The following is a 6,047-nucleotide window of genomic DNA, read 5'->3' on the forward strand; positions in this document are numbered from 1 at the left end:
CAAATTAGTTTAATCGAAATTATCATAAAATATTATATCTTTATTTAGTATTATACATTTTAATATATTTTCTATAACGTTAGTCAAATATAAATATTAATTTAGAATAAAACTAAAATGTCCTGGAACGTAGAATATTTTACAGTAACGTTCGATGTACAATTTTTGTAGTGTTTCGTAAAATAGAAATCTTTTGAAAAACGATTATCTTTCGTGGTTATTATGGACTGATTTTCCTTCGTAAATGGAGTACTACGGAATTTGGTTTCCGCACTAGCAGGCTATTTCTTTCTCCCCATTCACCTCCCGCCTTCCCGGTGCCCTCTCTCCCCTCTCTCGCGATCTTCTTCCCTGGCGTCGACGGCTGGGCGAGCGGCGCCGTCTTCGTCGGGCACTTCGCCGGCATCGAGCATCCACCAGGTACGCCCCCTTCCCTCGCGTAGCAGAGCACCGCAAGCCCTAATGCAAGCTCTTTGTATTCGGATCTGACCCAATTACATGCATATGCCACAACTTCGTTTTTTTTTAAAAAAAAAATTATCGGATGTGCATGTATACGATACGCCATGTACTATACTGGATTCGCCCCTGAGGATGCCGTAGCTTGTTTGAACGCATTTCTTGTTCTGTTCCTTTTCTGCTGTCACTCTGAAATCCACGCATTCTGTCTTGTATAAGTTCATTTTGTTGCGGATCTGATTACTGCGTGGTTCTCCGCTGCTGCTCGTGAGCCTTGAGCTGGTGATCTTACTCTCCTGCTTTTGCGTGAAGGGTGGAATAGGGGAGGACAATACACCATGGCGGATTTCTCGAAGGTGCGAGGCTGATTCTTCTACTTTCTGTTGTTACTTCGTACTATCGTTACCCTTTCCTTTTGTTTGTGCTCATTATTTTACCTGAGAATGCATTTACAGGCAATGTACATGCCTGTCGTTTCTGCTTTTACCAGAGAATTGTATTTTTGTTGTACAGACGGTGGACTATGTAGAGTTCAACTGATGCCTATTTTAGATCTGATTAATCAGCAGAGCTAAATTTGATTGGGAACCACCAGACTGGATCATCACTACTTTCTCGTATATAATGTGAACTCAGTTCTATGTTAACTGAAAATAAACGAAGAATAGGAGGGGGAAAAAAACTTCAGAGATGGTATACTTGTCTAGCAAATCACACCTTTTCCGAGGGGCTTTTTGAAACTTGTTATTTGTAATGCTGTAGTAATCCAGTTATCTCATTCGATTATGCATGCAATCATGTTTCACTTAAATAGTGTGATTTGCTGTCAGTGCCTTCCAAAAATGTTTTCATTTGAGGATTTTTAGTAGTACCATCAACCTGTATTACAAAGTTTCTAACTATGTTATGCCATATGAATAGTTTATTACTATATTGCTTACTCTGAAAAAGCAATACCATTTAGTAAGGAAATCAAAGATGATATATGTTAGCATATTATATGACATTTCTATATTAAGTGCTCTTCTCTGTACTGGGTAGTCCATCCCGGTCCATTTGTCATAATATTTAGTATTTGAAAATGGAACCAAGTCATTAATTTGTTAGAATAGTTGCTCAGTTGTGGGTGTAAAATTATAGCTTTCTTTATTAGTTTGTAAGAAACTATAATCTTGACATTGGTTCATTCAAAAAACGTGTTTCCATTTTGAAGACGAATGATAATGTTGCAGGATTCCCTCGGTCATCAAAAACGCGCATGACCTTGATCCTTTATTTCTTTCACTTTCAGAAAATTATTGACATGCTTTACCATGTTCCTTTTCTAATGACTAATTTTGTTTATTGTGAAACTTTTGCTATCAATCGTTTATTAGGGAACTAATGCAATGACTTGTCTATCACACAGGAATCTTGCCCTTCTGTGAAGAATATTTTGCTTCTCGATTCCAAGGGAAGCGTGTTGCTGTGAAGTATTTCTCAGATGATTGGCCAACTAATGCATCAAAATTGGCCTATGAAAAATCTGTCTTTACTAAAACTCTGAAGACAAATGCACGGGCAGAAGGTATTTTTTCGTTTTTAGTAGTTACATGCAGAATCAAACATCACTATCATGGCAGTGAGATTTAAAATTTAAGCTTTGTTTTTTCTTTTACCAATTTCAACAACATGGTGTAGATTTGACCCAAAAATTTTCTGATATGTCAGTATTTGTTCAACTATTGATCTTTCTCAATTTAATTGTAATCATGCATGTGCCTGGCCAGTCGCGCAGTCCTAAGTTATACCCTTAGTTTCATTTAGTCTGTTTCACACTATGTTTTGGTCCTTTATCGTTCAAGTAACTAGTGGTGTATCTTCAACCACGTCCGAATTTTCTTGTCTGAAACCTGCTATTTGGTTTTGTTAACAATTGCTCAATCACTTTACCGGTTTGTGCTATCCAATTAACATTTTAGGGCAATAACTAAGCAGTGTATGCTGCATAAATGCATGCTATTATATTGTTGGTAACCATGTTATCACTTATCAGTTGCATTGAGGCAGCCTTATTACCCATGCACCTTCCATGGTTTTGAATCAAACTTCATATACTAGGTTGATGGCTACGTTGAATTTAGATTCTACTTGATACTTGGGTACCAGAGGTGTCTGCTGTCCAAAATTAAATTCTCCCCTGATGCATGTTTTTAGTTCTTTGCAGATGAGATAACACTATTTGATGGTTATATTGTTGTTTATAAGTTTGTACATGACCTTCACGTTTTCGTCACCACTGGAGATGATGAGAATGAACTCGTCTTAGCAAGTGTACTACATGCCTTTTCTGATTCTGTTGGTCTTCTACTCAGGTAGCCTATTTTCTGTTATTACTATACAAGCAGTTGTTTTTGTATGCGATTGTTTTAAAGTGCCAATTACTGTGGTTTAGGGGTGATGTCGAGAAGCCAGACTGCCCTTGAGAACTTCGACTTGATACTTCTCTGCATCAATGAAATTGTAGATGGCGGGTAAAAATCTCGCGACCTGCGCTAATTTGTGGTTATCAGTTGTTCACATTGTGCTATTTCAAAAATGATGCTGTATGTGTATTATGTTACATGGTTCTGTGATTTGCCATGCCTATTAGCTCTGCTTTACTTTTTTACCGTCCGTGTGACTACATTGGAAAACAGATTCTGGCATGGTCTCACTGTTGGCTATTTTATGGCATCTGTTAACTTAACATGGAGAAGAAACGCTTTTAAGCTATTGAACTGCTTATTAAAATGCACATCTATGATCGTCTATGACATCTGCTAAGTCTTTGGCTTAAATATGCCTATGGTCATGTACCACAAATTTCTCAGGTCTCAGTTAAGATAATCAGGGTGACCTCGCAAAAGTACTGTTGGTAGATGTACGCCATTTTATTAATAGGGATGGGGGGAAAATAGTCGCTACCGATTGATCTCCACGAAAGTTCGCTACTGATAGGAGGAAAATGGTTGACTTGATGGAAACATTGTCTATTCTTTATGTCAAACATAATACAATAGCTTGTCAGTAGAGAGTAGAAAGATAGCATGAATACTTTTAATTCTGTGTTACAGATAGCTCCATGGAGTATAAGTTGCAGTCAGTAGTTACCCAGCCACAAACCATCGTTTGTTGAGCATGTACTGAAACAATTGCAGCATTATCCTGGAAACCGATGCAAACACCATTGTTGGGAAGGTTGCAAGCAATGCTGTTGACGGTTCTGTCCCCTTTTCTGAGCAGGTAATCACTTGATCCATTCTATCACATTCCCTTTCACAGGTCACATATATCTCATGATTCCTCTGATCTGTTCTGTGCAGACAATATCTCAGGCACTAGCCACAGCTAGGGAGCACTTCGCAAGATCTCTGCTGAAATGAACAGCTAGAATTCTTTTACAACTTATTATATAACCTATATGTGTGTCAAAGGTTGGGCTACTGTACGTCGAGGGTCTGGTAGTTGCCATATTTTGAAGAAAAACATACAATAAAGAGTAGTGTAATTGGGTGTAATATATTTTTCATAGAAAAGGAATGTTTGTCTCAACTCCCAACCCAATGCGAGCCAATCGAGAAAAAAAGAAAGAAAAACTTCGGCTCACCCCAGCCCAGCCCAGTACGCGCCAAATCGCTGGCACTGGCAGCAACGAGTCTCGCTCGACCTACCTGCATTGGTGGGCCTACCTAGCTATATATCGGTCGGGCACACCACCTAGCTCTAGCAAACACGTACAAACTTGGACTTTCGGACCTGGAACAATTACAAAGCTGGCCAGCGCCTCGCCGACGTAGTAACAACAACGAGCGGTGAAAAGTAAAAAAAAAACAACAGATTGCCGAGCTAGGCAGCTAGCTGACCTGTGTTCAAAACAGCCCAAGCTTTCTGCTACAGTGACAGCAGAAGCACGCACAGCTCCATGCCCCTCTGACAAGATTACCGACTTACCGTTGGAGTTGACTTGCGTTGAAACCAGTCCAAACTCCCTGCTATTGAGTGGCAGGGTTGCTGCAGAGAAAGAGAGAAGCACGTACGGGATATACGACCGCCCTGATCAGACCGCCGACCTACCGAGTTGACCTGTACGCATGTCTTCGGTACAAGCCAAAACACCCCTGCTGTAGTTGTAGGCTTGTAGCGACGACAAGCGTTGCTGGTGCTGGTGCTGTGGCGCCAGTGAAAAAAAGTCGGCGGCCTTGGATTCTACCTACCGGGCGTCGTCTATGACTCTATGCAATGTACCGTAGCAGTTAGCTGGCACGGTAATTAACCGCGTGGTGAAACCGGGCGGCGTCGTACGGCCGGCCGCGGCCGGCCAACGGGACCAGGCGCCAGGCGGCGCGCGGTGACCACACCAGATATACAGTATATAGCTCGCTGGGCCAAGCAGCTGGGTCAACCTCTACTCTACAGCTCTCCTTCTTCTTCTTCTTCGCTAGCTGCTGCAGAGCAGAGCAGCAGCTGCAGCCGATGCGGCGGAGACGACGCCTGCGGCGACGCAAGCCTGTCCGCCCTGCTTCTCTTGATTTCGATGGCACCGTACAGTACCAGTCGACGGCTGGGGCCTCCCCGACGACGTCGACCGACCGATCGCCCGGGGACTAAGAGAGGAGGCGCGGCGAGGCCCCTGCCTGGCAGGACGGTCGGGGTCGGTGGCTCGCCGTCACGTGGCTGGACCCCCGGCCGGCCGTGCGTAGGTAATGTGCCGGTCTGCCGGACCCCTCGTACGGGCGCTGCCACCTGCGATCCTACCTACCTGCCTGCCTGCCTGCATGCATGCATGCAGAGCGCGCCGCGCCCGCATGGACCGATCTGTCGTCGTTGACGTCGCGGGCGCGGCCGATGCATGCGATCCGTCTGGGGGCGTGCAGTCAGTGCAGTGGCGTTGGACTGTCTCGTCGTACTATGCAATGTAATGCAGCTGGTTGTTTCATGTGGGTTGGACGATCGATCGACGAACTGGGGGGACACGCGTACCGTTACGGCTGTTCGTTCGTTGTATCCCTGCGGTACGGTGGCCAACTGGTCGTCGCGGATGCATGGCTGCTAGCGCCTACTGGTGGACGGGTGGAGTTTAATTTTGAGTGATTGTGGGGCGCTTGCTTGGTTGGCTGGAGTCATGGTGGAGCTCCGCGGCGGCTAAGCCTCTGCTTATTAATTAACAAGCCGGCTGATTTGTTATGAGAGGAAAATACTGTTTGGTGGCTGATAAGCCGGCTGAATAAGTTGAAGCGAACAGGGCGAATATCCACTTAAAGCTCTTTGGTAGTGCTCCGGCCGCGATTTCTCCGGTAACTTCCGCTGGGGCTTTATCAAATAGAAAAGTCAAAAACAGCTCCACACGTGGAGTACTAGATGAGCCGAAACTATCTTTTACTGAGAAGCTGGAGCTAAAAAATTAGCTCATCCGGCTTCTCCACGTTTTAGGAGCCGGAGCCATGCCAAAGGGACCTTAGTTTCAGTGGAAGTCACACAACTCCTAATATGGTTTTATCTTAGGATGATATTTTGGGTAAAAACGCACTAGCACTCCAGCACTGCGTGAACCCAGTGTAGCTTGTTTT

General features: G+C 44.0%; 1 pseudogene; it reads left to right on the forward strand.

Annotated features, from left to right (window-relative positions):
* The first annotated feature begins 266 nt into the window (after positions 1–266).
* Positions 267–4,086, forward strand: LOC117842606 (coatomer subunit zeta-2-like; annotated as a pseudogene).
* The last annotated feature ends 1,961 nt before the right edge of the window (positions 4,087–6,047 follow it).

Source organism: Setaria viridis, chromosome 2, assembly GCF_005286985.2.
Source record: "Setaria viridis chromosome 2, Setaria_viridis_v4.0, whole genome shotgun sequence".
NCBI classification, from domain to species: Eukaryota; Viridiplantae; Streptophyta; class Magnoliopsida; order Poales; family Poaceae; genus Setaria; species Setaria viridis.